General features: G+C 53.4%; 1 protein-coding gene across 6 annotated transcripts in view; it reads right to left on the bottom strand.

Moving 5' to 3' along the window:
- The window catches only part of ST3GAL1 (ST3 beta-galactoside alpha-2,3-sialyltransferase 1), a 92,782-nt gene that overhangs the window by 24,719 nt on the left and 45,524 nt on the right, over positions 1-22,539 (bottom strand). Inside the window, exon 3 of one of the 6 annotated variants that reach the window (XR_015140331.1) lies at positions 16,783-16,837. The exons of the other annotated variants lie outside the window; for them this stretch is intronic. The gene's annotated coding sequence lies outside the window, so the exon portion shown is untranslated. The remainder of the gene's footprint in view (positions 1-16,782; positions 16,838-22,539) is intronic. 6 annotated transcript variants of the gene reach the window in all.

Genomic DNA, 22,539 nt, shown 5'->3' on the forward strand with positions numbered 1-22,539 from the left:
GGTCAGGAAGATCCCCTGGAAAAGGAAATGGCAACCCACTCCAGTACTCTTGCCTGGAAAATTCCATGGATGGAGGAGCCTGGTGGGCTACAGTCCATGGGGTGGCAAAGAGTCAGACATGACTGAGTGACTTCACTTTCTCTTTCTGTAGTTGTGGTGAGCGGGGGCTACTCTCCAGCTGTGCTGCACAGCCTTCTCACTGCAGTGGCCACTCCTGCTGTGGGCTTCAGTGTTGCAGCTCCCAGGCTCCAGAGCACAGGCTCAGTAGTTGTGGCACGTGGGCTTCTCCCACGGAGAAGGAAAGGGCAACCCACATCAGTATTCTTGCCTGGGAAATCCCTAAGGACAGAGGAGCCTACTGGGCTACAGTCCACAGGGTCCCAAAGTCAGACACAACTTAGCGACTGACTACACGCATGGATATTTGAATTGCTTCCACCTTTACTGGACTTCCACCTTTAGTGGACTATTGAGCCACTTTATTGGTGGCTCGGTGGTAAAGAGTCCGCCTGCCAATGCAGGAGACCCAGGTTTGACTTGTGGGTCGGGATGATCCCCTGGTGTAGGAAATGGAAACCTACTCCAGGATTCTTGCCTGAAGAATTTCATGGACAGAGGAGTCTGGTGGGCTAAGTCTAGGGGATCATGAAGAGTCAGACATGACTGAGTGACTGAGCACATGGGCTTAGTTGCTCCACAGCCTGTGGGATCTTCCAGGACCAGGGATCCAGCCAGAGTCTCCTGCACTGATCCGCAAGGAAGCCCAGGGCATAGTCCTTCCAAAGGGAAGCTGGGAGGGCTATGAATTTGTTAGGCATGCCTCCTCCATGCACTCTCTCACTTCCAATTTCTGTCTCCCCTATACTGTGAGACTATCAAAAGCTCAGGCTAGCTTTTCAATCTCTCAGCTGCTGTGTTCAGCTTGTTTCCTTAGGCTCTGGTCCCATGCAACTTAAATTCTGCCAAATGCCTTGAAAGGAATAAAAAAGGTGCAGAATAATGGCCCTCTTCCCAAGGTTTCTGTTGCTTTGCTTCTTGGCCCCTTCATTTTAGCTGACCTGGGAGTCGTGTCCTCCATTTTTATTTCGTTTCATTATTACTATTTTTCACTCCTCACCTCTTGAGACTGCTCAACACTGAGCTGCTTCTCTCTGCTTGTCTTCTGGAGCCGCTGGTCACTGGACACTTGGAATCCATCTGTTCTGGTTCTGTGCCAGTGGATCATGGCCAGTGGTTGTTGGAATAAAAAAAAAATGGCCCAGACATACCTGGGTTCAAATCCCAGCTCTTCCTATTCCCAGTTCTGTTCTCAGGGGTAAGGCACTGCAGCTCTCTGACACTCGGTTTCTGAGTCCACAAAGTGGGACTGTGTGCGTGCCCACTGATTTCAGTTATGTCTGACTCTTTGTGACCCCATGGGCTGTAGTCCGCCAGGCTCCTCTGTCCATGAAATTCTCTAGGCAAGAATACTGGAGTGGGTTGCCATTTCCTCCTCCAGGGCAATTTCCTGACCCAGGGATTGAACCCTCATCTCCTGCGTTGCAGGCAGATTCTTTACCCTTGAGCTACCGGGGAAGCCCACATAGTGAGACTTGTAACGCCGGAAGGCAGGGCTGCTGTGGGATAAAGGGATTTGCACAAAAGCGAGCAGCTTGGTTTGGGGGCACAGAGCAGGCACCTTATAAATGTCAGTTCTCTTCCCTCCCCGAGTTTCAGGTTCCTCATTTGTAAAAAGTCCAACAGATTCCCTGGCTTGCCTTACTGGCAGGGTTATTTAAAAGACTGAATGAAATCAGGCATGAAAGAACAAACTGGGGGAATGAGGAAAATGATGATTTCGACTCGCTTCATTAGCTGCTTCCATGCGTCGAGGGATGGGACAACCAGCCCTTCACTTCCTCCTGCTCTACTGGCCAGGACCTGCAGGGAGGAGGGTCCCAGAGCAATGCATGGGCTAGAGTGTAATGGCTATCTGTGGTCATTCACGGGGCCCTTCTCTCTTCAAAGGGTTAACTGTTGGAGCATCAACCTGTGTGCAACGTGAGGGCTCTTAGGGCATCCTGATTCTTCCTGCTTGCACGGCCCCTGCCGGCTAGCATCTACTGGACTGGGGATTCTGTCTCTGCTTTCTCCTCTGCATCGTGGGGCTGGAAGGTTAGAAATGACACTTCCCAACTTCCCCTGACTGGGCGGCTCTGCAATAACAGGATAATCAGCATGGAGGTGGGCTTGTCCTCCTTCCTGTGGGGGCAGAGGCTGCTCTGTGGACCAACCCTCTGCCTCCTCCACCTTCCAGTTTGCAGGGCATCTCCACACTCTGAGCTGGCATCTTTTTTTTTTAAGAGTTACTTTTTGGTCTTCTTTTTGGCCATGCTGGGTCTTCGTTGCTGCGCTCAGGCTTTCTCTAGTTGTGGCGAGCAGGGGTTACTTATTGTCATGGTGCACACGTTTCCCCTTGTGTGGCTTCTCTGTTGCAGAGCAGGGGCTCTAGGGAGCAGCCTCAGGAGTTCTGCTGCATGGGCTTAGCTGCTCCTCAGTATGTGGGATCCTCCTGGAGCAGGGATCGAACCCGTATTCCCTTCACTGGCAGGTGGATTCTTAACCACAGGAGCACCAGGGAATCCTTGTGCTGGCTTCTTGTGGCTTCCTGGCCTCTGGGCTCCAGCCTTCAGCATCAGGACCGATATACCTGAGGGCACGGCCCCCATCACCTTTCCAATGACTGTCTAAGCCCCAGATCCTCTGAACCAAATCCTTCTGAAGCTTCTGCCTCAGTGAAGCCTCATCAACACCTGGGGATAAGGCGGTGCCCACCTCACGGGCTTCCCTTGTGGCTCAGCTGCTAGAGTCCGCCTGCAATGTGGGAGACCTGGGTTTGATCCCTGGGTTAAGAAGATCCCCTGGAAAAGGGAAAGGCTACCCACTCCAGTATTCTGGCCTGGAGAAGCCCATGGACAGAGGAGCCTGGCGGGTTACAGGGTCCATGACCACGGGGTCACAAAGAGTTGGACTCGACTGAGCGACTTTCATTTCGCTTCACACTTCACACATGCCTCACGGGGCTGGGCTGAAAAAGGCTCCAATCAGTGCAGGCAGAGCTCAGGAGTCTGCGCCCAGCACACAGGGAGCACTCCCTGAATGTTGGGCTTGACTTCTGACATCCTCCAGCGGCTTCTGGTTTCCTGCAAGGAGCGCCATCTAACAGCCCCACTCAGCCCTCTCCTTTCTGCCCACGTCACTGAACAGACGCGGAGACTGAGCTCAGGAAGGGGAAGCAGTGCATCCAACAACACATGGCAAAGTCCAGAACCGAGAGGGGAGCCGGGCGCCTGATTCCAAGACCGCCTGGATCCTTAGAAGGAACCTGCTCTGTTCACGCAGCTGCCCTGGCTTGGCTGTTTCCACACTTGCCGGGGGCAGGAGGGTGGAGGGCAACACAGGCTGGGATGGACAAGGAAAGGAGCCAGCAGGGGCTGAGGGTGCTGCATCAGGCACTGATTAATCTGTCATCAGGGGACATCACCTGCTTATGGAGGCTCCCCCTTTGCAGACCCTGTTTACCCACAGTACTGGACTGTCACAGCTCTGGGACTGAGTACCAGCTCCATCTTTCAGAGGCAGGAACAGAGGCCCACAGCTGTCAAGGGACAGAATCCCAAGGAGCTGGGGTACTGGGAGATGGGGAGCGCAGGAGGTAGGGGCCCCGCCCTAAGCCCCCCTTGACGTCTGAGCTGAGGAAGACTGACAGTGACCACGCCACAGCAGCGACATGAGGATCTGCATGGAGCCAGTTTGGGGCCTGGCAGGGTGCAGATGTGACCTCTCCTCTCCCAGCTTTTGCTTCCTCTCTGGTCAGCATCTCCAGGCCAGCTCCACCCTCTGAGTCACACACAAAGTTGGCAGCCAGGCTCGTGTGGCCCAGCCTGGACCTGACTAGCTCTGTGTGTGTCTCTCTCTCCCCCAGCTCAAGAAGGACCAGCCTTGGCTGCAGCCAGACTCAGATCGCTCCAGAAAACATTATCCAAGAGCAGCCCAGCTTGGGTGAGGTGAGGCCTGAGAGATGGCCTCAGGGAGAGGCAAATAGGCTGTGATAAGTAACACAGAAATCCTGCCTGACTTGCCAGCCCGCCAGCTGGCCGTAAGAGTTCACACTTACGGCTGCAACGTCAACCACAACTGCATTGTCAGCTCCTGCCTAAGTCTCCAGGCTGCAGGTCTGCCGCCCAGATTTTGACTCTGCCAGCCCCGCGTTACATGTTGCTGCTGTTTTTCAGTCGCTAAGTCATGTCTGACTCCTTGCAACCCCACGGATTATAACCCGCCAGGTACCACTGTCCATGGGATTTCCAAGAAACAATACTAGAGTGGGTTGCTATTTCCCTCTCCAGGGGATCTTCCCAACCCAGAGATCAAACCCGCATCTCCTGCTTTGGCAGGCGGGTTCTTTACCACTGAGCCACCAGGGAACCCGGCCCCGCCTGTCACCACCCACCCACATGGCATGAGCCAATTCCTAAAATTTAATCTCTCAATATACACACACATCTATTGTATTGGATTTTTTCCTCTGGAGAACCAGCTATTACCCTTTCCTTTGTGTGATTGAAGAGAGAGCCGGAGACGAGTCGGGGGCCCCCTAAGAAAGTGGTAACGGCCAGAGGACCACAGGATGGGCCAGTAACTGGGCAGAGAGGACAGGGGCCTACGGGCAAAGGAAGCTGCAGGTGCAAAGGCCTGTCAGGAAAGCAGGTGGGTTGGCAGGAACTGAGAGAGACGGTCAAGCCGAGCAGAAACCCAGAGAGGAAGATGTAAGATGGGGTAGGGGTATGGGGCTGGAGCCACATATCAGGAGCCAGGGGAAGTCTCTGCAGGCTTTGCAGCAGAGGGGAGGTCAGGCTCGGGAGGGTCCCAACTTGCCCAAGTCCTCTGGGTTGGGGCACCCGCAGGGCACCTCCCATGCGCAGCACTGCCCCTGCCCGGCCGGCCCTGGGTTCCTGGAAGGGTCGAAGCTGTGTGGCCCAGCCTCCCGGGGGCTCAGGTGGTGAGCTGGGCACCTTGGCTTTCCTTCCCTCCACTCTTGGCACTCTGCTCTGTGCCCAGGGCTGCCCTGGGGCCTCACCTGTGAGTTCCCACACTGGTTGGCTTTGGGCCATGTGGGCACAGACAGGAGAATGGAAGGAGGATGGGGGCTGAGGCCAGACACTTAGGGCTCTGGCCCCTCCCGACCCCCGTGGGGCAGCCAAGACCTGGCAGCCTCTGGCTCCCGTCAATGGCCCTCTTCATGCGATGGCTCTGTTTGCGGGTCTCAGTTCTCTTCAGCCCCAGGATGAGCAATAACCCATGGTTTTTCATCCCCAGGGGCCAAACCACGGCCTTGAGAATCACCCTGGCATTCACCTGCCCTGGGTGGCCCACTCTGAATGGACCCTGTACATCCGGCAAAGATCATCCTCTGGAGGTGTGGTCCGCAGGGAGCCCCGCCCCCACCCCTTCTCTCCCCAGAGAAACAGCTGCTCCAAGAACAGCCGCGGCAGCTCGGAGGGCTTTTCAGGAAGAGTTGGCTCAGGCTCTTTCTGGAATCCTTCCAACGCTGCTCCCAATGCTGCCCGGGACTCACCCATCAAGAAGCCTCCCTGTCCTCCTCCGGCCGATGAGACAGCCTGAGGCAGGGACAGCACTGGGGTGGGCGTCTCTGTGGGTGCCATGCAGGCTCCAGGCTCACCACTTTCCAGGTTCCACCAGGGGGCGCACTAACAAGCCCTGCCTCCAGGCTCCCGGGGTAACACCAGCTGCCGCCCGAGGCTGCCTCCTGCAGGATCACGGGTGAGTCACAGACCCAGGCCCCTTTAGCCCTTGACTGCTCTGGGTGGTGCCTGGGACTTGACCCCACCCACTCCCAAGGCCCTGTCTGTGAACGATTCCCCGGCTGTCTCCCACTCGTCAACTCTCTGACTTCTGCTGGACTTAAATATCCAGGTATCAGACAGAATCCTCACTGTTTTTCCTGCGGACTAAGGCTTTTGAGCTGTGGTGTTGGGGAAGCCTGTTGAGAGTCCCTTAGACTGAAGGAGATCAAACCAGTCCATCCTAAAGGAAATCAACCCTGAATACTCATTAGAAGGACTGATGCTGAAGCTGACGGTTCAGTACTTTTGCCACATGATGCAAAACGCTGACTTGTCGGAAGAGACCCGATGCTGGGAAAGATTGAACACAGGAGGAGAAGGGGGTGGCAGAGGATGAGATGGTTGGATGGCATCACTGACTCAATGGACAAGTGAATTTGGGCAAGCTCCAGGAGATGGTGAAGGATAGGGAAGCCTGGCGTGCGGCAGTCCATGCAGGGTCACAAAGAGTCAGACATGACTGAGTGACTGAACAGCAACAAGGGTCATAGAATATCTCTAACCAGATCTGGGGGCCACGGGTAGTGACCTTCGTCCTGTCTCCCTGTCTATTCATGCAACCCACCCATCCAGCTGTGTCAGTATCTGATGCTTTCTTTGCTGGACACCTGGCAAGGCACCTAGAAGATCTCTGGGGTGGACACCCTTCAAGGACACGTGGCTTCTTAGGGACCAGCCCGGGTGGGTACGAGACAGTCACAAGTCCTCTGCGGAAGGTAGTATTATCATCACCTCCTTGGTACAGGGCAGAGCTGGGGTCACATGACCATGGAGGGCTGGGGCTGATGCCCAAGCCAGCTCTTCAATACCACCCTCCTGGCTTCTCACCTGGGCACGTGAGGACACCTGTAACACCTCACGGAGCACACCACTGAGCACCATCACCTCTCTTCACTGCTAGATAGGGAAGCCCGCCTGGGCAGCACTCCATGAGGGACCAGCATCATTAAGGAGGGAATGCCAAGGGCCCCAGGGATTTGGAAGTGGCAGGTTGGTAACAACTGAAGGGAGAAGGGACACAGCTTCTGTGGACGAGGTGGGCATGGAGCTGGACCTTGAACACAGCAGGGGCCTGGGGCTGATGGAGGCGATTGGAGAGGTGGTGGAAACCAGGTGGCTTCCAAACAGTGAGTTGGTGGAGGTGGTGGTGATGGGGGGCACAGTTCTGGAAAACGGGGTGCCCTTAGGAGTGACTGTGCTAGGTGGGGGCATGGTGATGGAAGTCTATAGGAAAGCGGACTTTGGGATGAAGGCAGTGGGGAGCCAGCGATGGTCTGTGAGCAGCAGAAGGCATCCACACAATCAGCACCTGGAGCCTGGACTGGACGGTGTGCACACCGCGTCCCCTGGAGTCTGGAGAGCAGCCCTGCCTCGATCTTGGTGCGTTGGGAAGCCCGTTTGGGGGGACTTCACTTTCCTCCACTTCTTCCTGCAATGACTTTGCCCATTTCCCGCACACCCAAGAAGTGCGGCAGGTTGGGGGAACCCTCTCTAGGACTTGTGAATCCTCCTCACCCTAGTACCTCTTGCCTGCTCCTGTGCTGGGGAGCTGGAGGACAAAGCAGAGGTTTCCAGACGCACCAGCTGGACTTCAGAGCAGGCAGTTTGGAGAAGCACCCGTGAGAAACGTGATTAACCAGGATTAGGGTCATATGAGAAGGAGCTGGATCAATTTTCATGCTTTGAGCTGCACAAAAGGGAATTTAAATCCACAAATCTCCTTATGTGTGTAGACTGAGGGATGCTCAAATCGGAGTCCAAAGGCAGCCACACAATATCCAAGGTGTGTAACGTGGTCAGGAATCTCAGGAGTCACCCTGTGTAGGCACCTCCAGGCAGACACCAGGTCCCAGAAGAAAGAGGGGTTTCTCTGATTTGGGTGGCGGAGAAGTCAAGACAAAGGAAAGATGATTCAGAAGGGGGAAGCTCCCACCACACCCTCACCTCGGGGGTCTGCCCTTGGTTCTAAAGAGCTGGGGGTTCCCTGACTTCCTTCCAGGCCCCCTGACTTCAAGGGGAGATCTGAACTCTAATGATTAACAAGAGGCATCCAATCAGCTCCTGAAGGGGGTTGAGGGGGTTGATCTCTGGTGACTCCCAGAATGCGGGTTCAGATTGCAGGATAAACCCAGTGGCCAAAGAGGCAAGGAGCCCAGCACGCACCTGTGTTCTGGGGTGAGCAGGGGCCCCAGAAAAGCATGTGTCTGGCACAAACCATCCCTGGAAGTCAAGGGTCGGAGGACTGTCATGGTGTCTAGTGGGGTGACTGGGATATAACTGGCCCAGCTCCCCACCCCTGGCCAAGCCCCGTTTGGGAAGAGACCAGGGGCCACTCTGTGTATTTAACCCTGCAGCGGTCTGGGCACAAGTCACCCACGTGGGGCCCCCTCTCGAGCCCTGAACTTGGGGAAGGAGGGACACCTTGCCCCCTGATGAGGGGCTGTGCAGCTGTCCACCGGGAGGACTGACAGCAAAGGTGTCTGAGAAGACGCGCAAGGATGGTGTTGGGGGCTGCAGCGAGCTCCCGGGGCGGCTGAGATCAGGCAGCCTGCGGGCAGCAGAGGCCCAGCGAGCCGGGCAAGAGCAGAGGGACCAGGGACGACCTGCGCACGTGGAGGGCGTGGCAGGAGTCCTCAGAGCCGGGAGTGGCAGGGAGGCTGGGAGCCACGGGAGAGACAGGATCCCTGAGTGAGTATTCCCCATTCGCACCCACAGCTGGTGAGTCCTGGAGAAACCCCTGCTGGTGTGTGTGTCGGGGAAGGGGCAGGGGACCTGTCTCTAACATACACAGCTGTGCGTCAGGCACCGAGCTGGGCGCTTCTCCCAGGCCGTGAGGGGGTGGTGCTGCCTCTGTCAAGGTCAAGGCTGAGGGCTCTTGTTCAAGGGCACCTGGCCAGGGATGAGGCTGAGATTCAGTCGAGGGTCCTGAGGGTCCTGGGGGGCATCTACCCCCAAGCCTGAGCTGCTCTCACAACTGGAGTCCTAGCTGGAGCCCAACACCCCTGCTGTGGGTGCATCCATGCCGCCTGGAAGGTCACACACCCACTCAGCCCTACTCCCACTCCTCCCTACAAAGTGCTCACAGCTACAAGCCATCCTCTATGCAATGAGGGAGGCAAGTCAAGCGGGAAGGCAGGAAAGAGTGAGCTACGCTGACCACCCCCTCCCAGATGGCGAACACTCCCCTTGTGGCCACAAGTGCTTGGAGATAAAGCCGTTCTGCCCCAGCTCCCCAGGCTGAGGGCAGGAGACGGCAGGGTCTGTCCCCGGTTGCCCATCAAAGAGCCTCCCACTTGGGGAGAGTGGCACTTTGAAACCCTCTCGTTCTGCCTAATTTGCTTTAAAGCACAGACTTCCTTTCATCTTTTCCTGAAACGCCGTGGTGAGAGGCAGGCTTTAAAGAGGCTGGCTGCTGCCCTGGGGTCTCAGAGGCTGGCCGGGGTGGCGGGTCCAGGCGTGTCTCGGGGTCTGGTGGTGCGTACCTGACACCAGGCAGGGTCTCCATCCGAGAGTCCCAGGACTTCTATTCTGCCAGCTGGGAGACCTCACCCAGCCGTGGGGCAACGCGCATCCTTGTGTTTGAGTATCCTGAGCTGACACAGGGACCACTGGAGTTTGTGGGAGGGACATTGGGGTAACTATAGCCCTCCCCAGATATACAATACAGGGTAAGAGTGATAGATAATGAAATCAAGCCCGTTTTACAGCAAGACAAGAAAATTTTCCTCTGGAGAAAAACTTAAGCACAAGGGTTATCTTTGTCCATGCGGGCCTGCTCCTTCCATTATAGTATGTGCTGTGCGTCCCTGTTAACCAGACCACCATGCCCTTCTCCAGGGGGTCTTCCTAACCCGGGGATTCCCCCACATTGCAGGCAGACTCTTCACCATCTGAGCCACCAGGGAAGCCCGACTAACACTTTGATTTTAGTGTGTGTGTTGTGCATCTGTCTTGACCAGATCTTCTTAGAAGATGGGAGGTCCTGATGGCTCAGAGGGTAAAGAATCGGCCTGCAGTGCAGGAGACCTGAGTTCAATCCCTGGGCCGGGAAGATCCTCTGGAGAAGCAAACGGCAACCCACTCCAGGATTCTTGCCTGGAGAATCCCATGGATAGAGAAGTCTGGCAGGCTACAGTCCATGGGGTTGAAAAGAGTCGCACACGACTGAGCGACAACACTTTCACCTTCTTTCACTTCCTTAGAAGATTCCTCCTTCATCTCCTCAAGGGCCACCACATTCTTCAGGAGAGAACCTTTCTTCTTAATCTTGTGAGGGTTCACGAAGACCCATAACCCATTGCTTGCTTTGGATGTGTAGATCTGGATTGTGTAAACGGTCCATAACATGTCATCTGACGTAGAACTTTTTGTCTCCAAAATGTATATAACTGTGCTCTGACTTCTCCGAGCTTTCTGAAAGACTGTCTCCTGGATTATGATCCTCTTGCCATGCTAAGTCGCTTCAGTTGTGTTGAAGAAGAGTCAGTTCTTCGCATCAGGTAGCCAAAGTATTGGAGCTACAGCTTCAGCATCAGTCCTTCCAATGAATATTCAGGACTGATTTCCTTCAGGATGGACTCATTGGATCTCCTTGCAGTCCAAGGGACTCTCAAGAGTCTTCTCCAACACCACAGTTCAAAAGCATCAATTCTTCAGTGCTCAGCGTTCTTTATAGTCCAACTCTCACATCCATACATGATCTCTGGAAAAACCATAGTTTTGACTAGATGGACCTTTGTTGGCAAAGTAATATCTCTGCTTTTTAATATGCTGTCTAGGTTGGTCCTAGCTCTTCTTCCAAGGAGCAAGCGTCTTTTAATTTCATGGCTGCAGTCACCATCTGCAGTGATTTTGGAGCCCAAGAAAATAAAGTTTCTCAGTATTTCCATTGTTTCCCATCTATTTGCCATGAAGTGATGGGACCAGATGCCATGATCTTAGTTTTTTGAATGTTGAGCTTTAAGCCAACATGTGATCCTCAGGTTGGCTCAAATAAAATTTTCCATTTCTTTCTTAGATAGACTATTGATGATTTTTTTTTTTTTCGTCCACTGGGGCAAGATCTGAAGAGGCACTGCCTCAGCTGTTTTCTCTCTTGCTCTATTCTTTTGCTCTCTGGCAATCTGACCCTTTTCACCTTCACCTCTTCCCCTCTCCCAGTGAATGACCAGCATCTTTATCAGGGAAGATCCTGGCAGGTGAATTCTACACAGGTGTCTGCATGTGTGCTGTGAACTAGAGCTGCAACTCAAACAGTTTCAATCTCAGTTAAGAAAGGAATAATCCAAAACCTAGAAGGCTGAACTATCAGGGTGAGTTTGCTTCCTCACATTAATGCAAATAATAAGTACATGGTCTTCTGATTCAACATACATACCTAGGTGCTTATTTCCTTCCTATTTTACAGGTAGATAAGCAGGTGTAGCAGAAAAGGCAATGGCACCCCACTCCAGCACTCTTGCCTGGAAAATCCCATGGATGGAGGAGCCTGGTGAGCTGCAGTCCATGAGGTCACGAAGAGTCGGATAGGACTGAGCAACTTCACTTTCACTTTTCACTTTCATGCACTGGAGAAGGAAATGGCAACCCACTCCAGTGTTCTTGCCTGGAGAATCCCAGGGATGGGGGAGGCTGGTGAGCCACCGTCTATGGGGTCGCACAGAGTCGGACATGACTGAAGTGACTTAGCAGCAGCAGCAGCAGCAAGCAGATATAGAGAATAAGTGCCTACTGATAAGCCATGACCTAAGAAATGGTACCAAGAACCTTCACTCCCTTTTGTTTCCTGAACTCAACCTCTGAAAGTATTGACTAAGTTATGTTGTTGTTATTGTTCAGTCCCTAAGCTGTGTCCCACTCTCTGTGACCCCATGGACTGCAACATGCCAGGCTCCTCTGTCCTTCACTATCTCCCAGAGTTTGCTCAAATTTATGTCCGTTGAGTTGGTGATGCCATCCAACCATCTCATCCTCTGTCATCCCCTTCTCCTCCTGCCTTCAATCTTTCCCAGCAACAGTGTCTTTTCCAAGGAGACAGTTCTTCACATCAGGTGGCCAAAGTATTGGAGTTTTCACCTTCAGCATCAGTCCTTCCAATGAATATTCAGGACTGATTTCCTATAGAATTGACTGGTTGGATCTCCTTGCAGTCCAAGGGACTCTCCAGTCTTCTCCAACACCACAACTTGAAAGCATCAATTCTTCTGTGCTCAACCTTCTTTATGATCCAACTCTCACATCCATACATGACTACTGGAAAAACCATAGCTTTGACTGTACAGAAGAACCCACCCTGAGCTGAGGCTCCAGGCATGAAAGGAGTAGGGTCTCCCCTACTTCACAAGTCTCTCATCTCTGACCTAGGACTCCTCTGTTTCTGCCAGCATCCCCAAAACACTAACAATTTAGTTATTAGCTCATAAGTGGAATAAATCAAACCCCAGACCCCATACCCATTAGCTTGTAAGTAGAATAAATCAAACCCCAGAGCTTACTTTCCATATCTTAAAGTATTTTGTTATCAGCCAAAATTCCCTGTTGATGGAGTGGCTGTTTCCTGTCCCCTCCCGGCTGGTGAATTCCATGTCTCTGGCACCACTTTCCCAGGAACTTCCCTGGTGCCCTCGCCTCTCCTTTTCCCCAGAATTCACATGAGGCTAGGATGCACTGCATGGAATGGAATGGATCAGAAGAAAATTAGCACTGATTAAAGGAGAGACAGACATTAGCTTTCATTAGTAAACAAAGGATGTGTTGAGCCAATGAATTTAGAGTAAACATTGTGGAAAACAGAAAACATCGAAAAGTGAAAGTTTCTGAATGTTCACGTTTTTGTGACCTTGAGAGTGAACTCAGTCACAGACTCTCTAGAGTTCGACCAGATGTAGAAAACTGTCAGATTGAGCCTTAACTGCTCTGAGTGCACAGGCTGTGTCTCTGTGCCCTTGGCCCTGGCCCCTCATGGGGGCCTGCTATGGGCAGATGGACAGGTGAATAGCCCAGTGACGTAGATGGGCTTGCTGGTCGACCACCAGGCTGCCTGCTCCCTGGGGAGGAAGCAGGGAGGGCTGAGCCTCAAGGTACAGGAGCTTTTTGACCCTTTCTTATGAGAAACGTTCAAGTAACCAGGCGGAACTGCTCTCTGATTATTCTTTTTCCAGCTGAATGAAATTCAGTTCATGGAAGACTTAATAAGTCCTTTTGGGCCCTGAAGAAACAGACATATTCCTCTATTCCAGTAAATGAGTTTCTGGCTCTGCAGCCCCAGGTCTCAGATCAGGGGGAGGTGAGGACTATCTGAAGCTCTAATCTGAATGCCTGAGGCAGGACGGCCAAGGTCGTGCCCTCTTCACTGGGCACCTCTCCGCTGAGAGCTCCAGGTCTACAGAATCAAAGGGGTGCTGCTCTGTCCCTGGGCTGGGCTGCTGCCTGCCTTGGAGGCAAAGGCTTGTGGCATTTCAAGATCGCAGAGGATCACAGGGAGGATCAGGCCTTTCCACTTTTTCTTCCCCCCAGGTGCAGACACGAAGGCTCTAGGAGAGGATGTGACCTGTCCAAGGTGGTAAATGTGGTAGCAGCAGGAAGATTAGAAGCTGGCATCCCTCACTCCCAAAGCATGTCCCTTCTGGCCCACCCGGGCTGTGAGCTGCTCCGGAAGGAGCTAGACAAGCATCAGTACCAATAAGGATGCACAGGAAATAAACGGAGCCCCGAGGGGACAGGGTCTGTTCCAGATCACAGCCCGCTAATGGCCACGCCCATGCCCCCACCCCTACCCCCACCCCGGGCCCTGCTCAGTGCGCTGGAACCTCCTCTCCTGTGCTCAGCCTGAGGTCAGTGGTGCAGCCCCAGCCTACTTTCTTGCTCTGTTCCTATGATTTTGGAATCCAGGTTCCTGCCCTGCTTGGAAAGACGAGCTTGAACTAGTGCACCACAGCACGCTGAAAACTCAGTCTTGGTTCAAACATGCATTATGAGGATAAATGCAAAGCAAGAATGTGAAATTGTCAAGTGTCACCCAAGAGCACTGTGCGCTGTGCTTAGTAGCTCAGTGGTGTCAGACTCATGGACTGCAGCCCACTAGGCTCCTCTGTCCATGGGGATTCTCCAGGCAAGAACATTGGAGTGGCTTGCCATGCCCTCCTCCAGGGGATCTTCCCCACCCAGGGATTGAACCCATGTCTCCTGCATGGCAGGTGGATTCTTTATCAACTAAGCCACTAGAGAAGCCACCCAAGAGTGAACTGTGCAAAGAAGATGAAGGAATGAGACCAGCAATTTCTTGTTAGAGTCACACCTTCCCTAGGCCCCATTCAGTTCTGTCTGATTTTTCTTACCATGCAACAGCTACTCCCTGCCACGGCCCTAGACACGTGGAGGTGACGGACGGAGGGAATAACGGTGATGATCAGGAGCTGTGTTGCTGGGAAGGTGGGGAGGCAAACACCCAGACCATCAGATGCCAAGGGTGCAAGGTACAGTAAGCACATGCCCTGCTCCAGGGCCTTGGAACATCCTCTTCCCTCCACCTAGACTGTCTTAGGGTGGAGCCCACAGGGCTCGCTTCCTCACTGCATGCATGCTTCTGCCCAGCTGCTCTCCTTGGAGAGGCCTTCTCCGATCACCCTAAGACAGGATCGCTCTAGGGATCACTCTTGTCACTAGCCCTTTCGTTCAGCTGCATTTTCCCTCACAGCCTTAATCACAAAAGGACACCCCATTGCATGCTGATTTCCTTCTTTCTTTGTCTGTGTGTCTCCCCACCAACCAGGGGGGCAGGAACTTCACCAGCATCCCTCACTGCTGCGTCGACCCCATTGAGAACCACACTGGGGCCTCAACGGATCCATGTGGACTGATGGCAGGGTGAGAGGTGGTCCAAGCTCAGGGAGCACAGTTCATTCTGGTGTGTGCACAGTGTGAACGAGGGGTCTTGGTCACTTCCCAGCTTCAGTGTCCTCACACAGTGAATGGGACGATTCCAGTGACAACTCAGTCGGCCTGACCCACGAAGGGGTGGAAGCAGGTGCCCTCTGATCCCTGGACCTCGTGTCTGGAGGTTTCCAGTCCTTGCTAGGCTCTGCTGGTCCTTGCCCAAGCAGATTGGCCACCCTCAGGGAGAGGAAGTCAGAGCCCAGCCTACAGACTTCCTTTGGTTTTTGCAAAAGCAGCAAACCCCAAAATACGACAAAACCACACTGTTTATCTGTACGGCACTCAGAGGTGTGGCCTGCAGGTGTGAGAGCTGCCTGCTGAGTCCTTCTGTGGCTGGAACATGACACAGGTACACTGCTTGTGTGGAGGAACCTGGCCTGCTGCGGGGGCATGGGTCTGGTCTGAGCCTCTGACTGACCTCCCTGGAGTGGGGGGATGGCCTCTGTCGGTCACGGGAGGCTCATCCCTGAACCCACGTGTGCATCTGGCTCTGGGCCTGTCCTGATCAGGGTACAGCGTTGTTTTGATCACACACCATGCCTCCCTCAGTCCTCTGCCCCAGTGGCTCTTCCCTGTCAACCCAGGAATCTGCAAGAGCATCGTCAAAGGCTCACTGATGCCACAGCTGAGAAACCACAGCCGGGGGTCAGTCTTAGCTATACTTGGTCCATAACCCACTGTACAGATGGAAAAATTGAGGCCCCCATGAAGAGGAGGGACTTAGCAAAGTCCATACCGGGTGATGTGGCAGAACCAGGCTTAGAACAAGACTTCCGGACAAGCACATCAATTGTGGTTTTCATGTTTTTTTTAAACTGAATCTCACCCAGGCAGAAACGAGCTACTGAAACTCAGCTTTTCCAGGTCACAAGGCCTGGAGGGGGGACCCCTGGCTCAGCTGCTGGGCCTCCTCATTACCTCTAAGGGGGTTCAAAAACCAAAATTGTTAATAGACCACACCCAAGGTCCACACTGGTGGCCTATGAACGTCACACCCACTTCCACCCCCAATACAGGGTTTTTCTTTGAGGAGTCTGGAGACTGAATCAGGTAGTTTGCATGTGGTCATGTTACTAAATGGGGCTTGTTCATATTCAAAGGGATTTCAAAGATGAGTTCTAGGAAATCTTCTGAAAAGGAAGAGACTGGTTTCAAGGATGAGAAAGAGGAGATGGAAGAGAAGAGATGTGAAAAGCAGGAGGACCAATGCAAAGTGGATGTAGTCAGAGCCAAGGTGAGGCTGCAGGAGGAAGGCGGGGAGAGAGCATCAGTACCCAGTGGGAGCCCATTTAGATGCGGGGGGAGGAGCAGAGGGCTCCAGGCTGCACTCACCGCCCTGCCCTCCGTCCCACCGTGGGAGACGTTCTTATTTTTTGAATCACAAAGAAAAGACCCACTCATCTTCAAAACAGTCTGGTTACAGTCCGCAGTAGGGTATCTGATCTTTACAATAAGGGGGTATAATGCATTTCTTATTTGTATCTGTTGGAGACGTTGATGAACTTGTGTGTCTTAGACACTCAGTCCTGTCTGACCCTTTGTGATCCCATGGAAACTGTAGCTCCCTAGGCTCCTCTGTCCATGGGATTCTCCAGGCAAGAATACTGGAGATACTGGAAATACTGATGTATTTGAACGTGGCAAAAAGTGGAAGCAGTTAACTAGGACAGTTCAGTGATTAGACACACACTCCATTACCTGAACACTGTACAACCAAGTGAGATCAGAAAGGCTTGCCTTCTAAATGCCCTGTAGGCATGGAGAGCCTACTGTATTCTGGATGCTGCAGGAAGCACAGGAAGAAATAGTCACCAAGTCACAGGTCTCCCACACTCAGGTGGAAGAGGACAATCGAACAGCTTAAGGCACAGATAACAAGGCAATTAAGAGCACAGATTCTGGTGTCAGAGAGCTGGGTTCAAAGTCCAACTCTGCCACTTACCAGCTGTGTGATCTCGGGAGAGTCCCCTAACCTCTCTGAGCCTCTGTTTCTTCATCTAAAAAATGGCCAAAAGAGAAAAAAAAAAACGACACTCAGTCTTACAGAGAGAGTGTGAAGATCTAAGGAGAGAGCCTGCCTCATGCTCAGCTCAGACACGGAGTGAATGCTAAGCGCTGATGAGAAGTGACAGAGACGTGGAGGGCAGAGGGGACAGCTGTCACCTTCAGAGTCCCGGGGGTGGGGAGAGTCGGGGGACCCGAGGGTGCAGGCTTCCTGTTCCACACCGAATACGAAAGCTCCGAGCTGCCTGATCGCTAAGCCGGCTTCCTGCTCTAGAGCAAAGACAGGAGGGCGTGCTCAGACCTGTCGACCCCTGTGCGCCCTGCCCTGAGTTTAAGATGCTTCACACGTGGGTTAACCTACAGCTTCCTGTGGGACAGACGAGACCGAGGATCGTCAGGCAAAGCCTGGCCGTGTCGGAGCGGGGCTGGAAGCCTGTGGGGTTGTAGCCCTTCTCTACCCAGAGGACAGAAACGGGCAGGTGGCACTTGTGGGTGAACTGGTGGCAAGTCCCAGATCACACGTGGAGGCGGGGGACGGGGTCTAATTCCGGAACATTCTATCCGGCAGCAGACCGCTGGGTGCTTTGGGAAGAGAGAGAGAGAGCTTGAATCTGAGAAATCAGGAGGCGTCATTGCTATTTAGCTGTTTTTCCTAAACGTGGGGGAGCAGGGAGGGCCCTTCTAAACAACAACAATGATACCCTATGGTGTTATTATTACACATAAGCCTTCATGCTTGCAGCAGCTCCAGCCTCATGCTCCACCAGCTCCCGTCACCTGTGAGGTGTGCAAAGCGCTGTCCCTCCTGGGGGTGGGGGTGAAAACAGCCCTACAAATACTCAAACCCCCGGGGCCGCTTTCGCTCCCCCTGACCTGAGCTCGCTGACCTCTGCCCATCAATAATGGATGGCCTGTGCACAGTAGTGCCCGCACAGCAGTCGCCCTGGCTGGCAGGAGGGAGTCACTGCCTAGGGTGGGGCCAGCCTACCTCCGACTCTCCATGGAAACCATATGAAAGGAGGACTTTTTTTCATTGAATACCTGGTGGTAAAGAATCCTCCTGCCAATGCAGGAAGCATAAGAGATGTGGTTTTGAACCCTGGGTTGGGAAGACCCCCTGGAGAAAGAAATGGCAACCCACTCCAGTATTCTTGCCTGGAGAATCCTATGAACTAGAGGAGCCTGGTGGGTTACAGTCCATGGGGCTGAAAAGACCTAGACATGATTGAAGCGACTTAGCACACGCACATAGTTGATTTACAGGGTTGATACCTTCGCTGTAAGCCCCACCTCTCGGGGTTGGTGGGAGAGGTAGATTTTGAGACTGTACCCTTAAAGCTTCCAGAACCATTCTTGGCACATAGTAGGGACGTTAAGAAAGGAGAAACCAGTACTTCTTTCCTCCCTGGGGCTGTCCTGGAGGACAGGCAGGAAACCTGAGTGGCCGCAGGGGCAAGCGTTGGTAACTAGAAGCTGCTAGCCCTTCTGCAGGTAGCAAACGACTCCCAGTGATCCTCGGAGTCACTCCACCCGGAGGGGCAGGTCTTGGGTTTGAATTTCCTCAGCGAGGGTTAGGGAGGTGGACGGGGCTGGGTCCCCGGAGAGTGGCTCCTCTTGGCACGCAGCCCAGAGAGCCTTTCTTGGGCGGCTGCTGTGTCTACTGGCTGCTGGCAGCTGCCTCCTCCTCCAAAGGACTGTCCTGGCCAGACAGGAGCTGCCCAGCCAGGGAGGAGACCACCCCTGGCCCCCAGTCTATGACAGAGGGGATCAGAGCTGCTCGATGGTGACCCCCCCTTTGCCTCCATGTGGAACTAGCCCTTGGTGGGTGCTTTGTGCCCCTGGGGTCAGGCTGAAGCTTGATTCCATCCCGAGACACCTCCCTGCCCAGCCTCTGTCTCCCCCACCCCTGTCCGTCTCCCCTCACTGCCTCCTCAGTAACCCACATGCACCAAATCCTGGTCTCAGGCTCTGCTGGGAGAGACCTGGGCCCCCCAGGTGAGGCAGGTTTGACGTCAGGAAGAGAAAGCCTCAACGTGAAGTGCTCTGAAGTTCCGAGAACTTTTTTTTTGCAGAGTGGGGAAGCTCCCAGGGCCACTGTCTGGTCCAAACTCCTGGCTTTATAGAGAGGAAAAGAATGGTGCTGATGACCCCATGGTGAAAGAGGAAACAGCCTTCTCCTCTGGCAGCTCAGTCATCACACAGAGCGGAGCACGGGAAACACTTGGGCAGCCAAGTCAGGGGGATGGCGTGACAGTGGGGGACAGGGAAGCGGGCCCTGGGGTGAACTCCAAGCTGAGCTCCTGAACGAGCTGGCCATGCAAAGATAGGGGTGAGGAGAGCAGAGAGCAGGTGGAGGGGAGAGTCCATGCAAGGTTGTAAGGGCAGGAACGAGCTGGGCGTACTCTGCCCGAAGCCCAGCGCTTTGAGCCAAGGGATGATTTTACAGGACGAAGAAGTAGGGCCTGATCATGCGGCTCCCCTCCCGTGGGGCGGGGGGAGCAGAGGCTTGTCACCCAGCAAATTAGCAAAGACGAGCGACTCTTCATGACCCCAACCTAGTCACCTCCTATAGTTGAGCTCTGTCCTTGGGAAACCATTGCATGCCTGTCCCACTGGGGTTTCCCAGGCCAAGTCCATCTTTCACATCGAATATTTCAGAGCCAGTGATTAAGGCTCGTGAGTCAACCAATTAGTGGCCCTCGGAACATCAGCTCCACTTTCCAAAGAGTTTTTTGGGCTTTCACGTGAAGGCGCCTGGCAGACATGAGGCTGATAAGCATTTCCACAAGGCCCATAAATCTGCCCCCCTTCATGTCATCCCACATCAGATGGACGGAGCGCAGGAAGCGTGGGGAGCACCTGCTGGGGAGAGGAGTCAGGGCGGAGTACAGGCTTTTGGGTGGGGTGCTTGTGGCCATCCAAAGGAAGCTGCAGGTCCCGGCGCTCGCTGGCTTGGCAACCTGAAGCCAGAGCTGAAAGCATCTGGAGCCTCAGTCTCCTCCTCTGGAAAATGGGGACGGCAAGAGCCATGAGAGAGTGGGCTAAAGGCCGCAGGCAAGCTGGGGACAGGTGACTGGTCTTCATTACTGACAGTCACGAGCCTGGACTTGGCGGTCCTCCTCTGCCCGGGGCGCCGACCCCAGCTGGGGGCAGCACGGGGACACCAGGCAAAATCCATCACGGGTTACGGACAGAGCCTGGAGTAGAAATCTGAGGGCGCTCACCTCCTATTCTTCCTTTCTGAGTCCTCACGCTGTACTTCACACAAATAACCTCTGACCTTTTCAAACAGGATTTCAAGTGATAAAAGAAAGTGTTTGTTGCCACAAGCACACAAAGGGCAGAGAAAGGAAACCCTTGTCATTTCCCTCTTTAAATCTGCAGCCTTAATATCCAGCACCCTGAATTAAATCTTTTTGATATACTTGCACATTTGGGCAGTAAATACTCTTCTCTGGTTTTAAAAGATCGACAAACACATTTTGAAAATTCTCATCAAGGCAAAGCTTGCTAAGGGACAGAAAAGCAAGGTTATCTGGGCTTAGAACTTTCATTAATGGTATATGGGGAGGGAGATATGCAGGAAATCTGCAGTCCTTGTGAAAGTGGCAAAGATTAACAGAATGGAATTGTTCTGGAGCATCTAGTAACACAGAAGAGTGACTGTCTTCAACGAGACCTACTATGTGTGCAGCATTAGAGCGTCTTAGTGGGTGTTTTACTGTGTAAAATACTTGATGTAGATAAAGCTATTCAATCTTCCGAACAGCCTAGTATCAGGTACCTTATCATCACCCCATATTTGGGCAAGCACAGAGAGGTGAAGTCCCCTGTCCAAGGTCACACAGTGAGTCACGGCAGAGTCAATACCAGAAGCCAGACTGCCAGGCTCTGGAGCTGACGCCAACAGTGACAAACGATCCTAAGGTCTCCCCTCCTCTTTCTACAGACCTTGATGTGATATATCATCGTTTCCATTCTTAAGAAAGCCCATTGAGTTGCAGAAGGTGAAGGGCTTTTCCCGGGTCACAGGCCAGCTATGAGTCAACTCAGGGACAGTCCAGGCCCCAAGCCTCATTTCTGCCACGTGTCCCGAGGCTGATCAAACCAGAAGTGGGTCGGACGTGAGCTGGGAGGAAAGAACAAAATCATTCAACCTGCTCAAATTCAGAGAACCAAATGGATCTGCCCTTTGCCAAACCAGTTTGGGTTTTCACATGAACAATTAAAATTCTTTAACAGGAAATTTGTATCTTAGGCACAGCACAGGGTATAAGGAGATCTTTGAAACTAACACTTTCACTTTTCACTAATTAGAATGATTCAAACAGCAAAGAGACGTCATTTCAAACTTATCAGAATCTCGAGGATGACAACATCTGACCTACTCCTGACCTCTAGTTCCTCCCGCCCCACAAGGCACACACCCAGGAAAACTTCCAACTGCGATTTGGGAATCGCAGACTCGCCCAGAGTGGACCAGCTTCTATGCACTGGCTCAGCATCTCCCGGGAGCATGGTGCTCAGAGTGGACATGCCCTCCTCGTTGTGGGAGGGGAGTCAGTGGGAGAGACCAGGAGGAGTGAGCTCCGGCTTGTCCCCTTTCTTCCTTCTAACAGATGCCCAGGCTCCTTCAGGTGGCTCCCTCCCCTCCTCCAAGTGCCCTCTGTGGGGTAGTAAATACCCAAGCCGCCTGCCTACAACATGAGCACAAAGGGTCCTTGGAGACTCCTTAGACTTCTGCGTTCCCTGGGCAGAGAGATGCCTTCCTGGGGCCCTGACCTCTGAGTGCATGCGCAAGGCTGGAAGGAATGAGGTTGTAGGGGGTGCAAGAGCCTGCATTCCAGGTCCAGACATCACTTGGGTCTGCCCTCTGAGACCCTGCCTTCCTAGGCCAGGGCTCAGGGCTGTCTCTGGCATACTGTGGCTCAGCCAGTGTCACAGAAAGTGAGGCCACACTGCTAGCGTCCACACTGGCCTCCGCCCATCCTATCAGCAAAATCCATCTCCCTCTCACTGTCCCGCCCACCCTCCTCACACCTCAGCATCTGGATCACTCACCCTCCCTTCCTTGATGTCTTCTGGGGTGATCCAGCCTCCTCCTCCCACCCCACTGTCTTCATTTCCTGGACCTCTTGTTGCCCCACCCACAGTCTTGGCCTTGTGAGAAGGACCTGTCTCGGGGGTGAGATCCTTGCTATTTTCTCGGGGGATAGCACTTCCCGTGAAAGGCCAGGAAGATGGTCCCCCCTCCAGGGACCACACTCCTAGAGCCCCCAGCCACCTCCGTCTGACTCGCCCTCACACGTGCTCCCCTGCCTTCTCTGCTCTCTTCTGGCTAACTCCACAACTGCACTTGAACTCACCAAGTTCAACCTGCCTCAGGGCCATTGAACTTGCTGACTGGGCTGACTCTTTCTCATCCTTCCTTTCCCAGCTCAGATGTTCCCCTTTGGTGAGAAGGAATAGAAGGGCAAAGAGTTTACATTTCTCCAGCTTTTTCTTCGTCAGTTTACACCCATCCACTTGATTATATTGACAATAACTCCGAGACAGCAGCAGAGCAACAGAGATGAACATGAGCAGCCCAGGGTCATAGCCGCAACATGGGGAACTGGAACTGCTCATGATGAACTCCAAGCTCAGGTTCACTTCTTGAAGCCATGTGGCTGACCACAAAGGAGAGGAAAGATCC

This window comes from Bos grunniens, chromosome 14 (genome assembly GCF_055505025.1).
Source record: "Bos grunniens cultivar Pamir isolate PY7600 chromosome 14, Bosgru_T2T1.0, whole genome shotgun sequence".
NCBI classification, from domain to species: domain Eukaryota; kingdom Metazoa; phylum Chordata; class Mammalia; order Artiodactyla; family Bovidae; genus Bos; species Bos grunniens.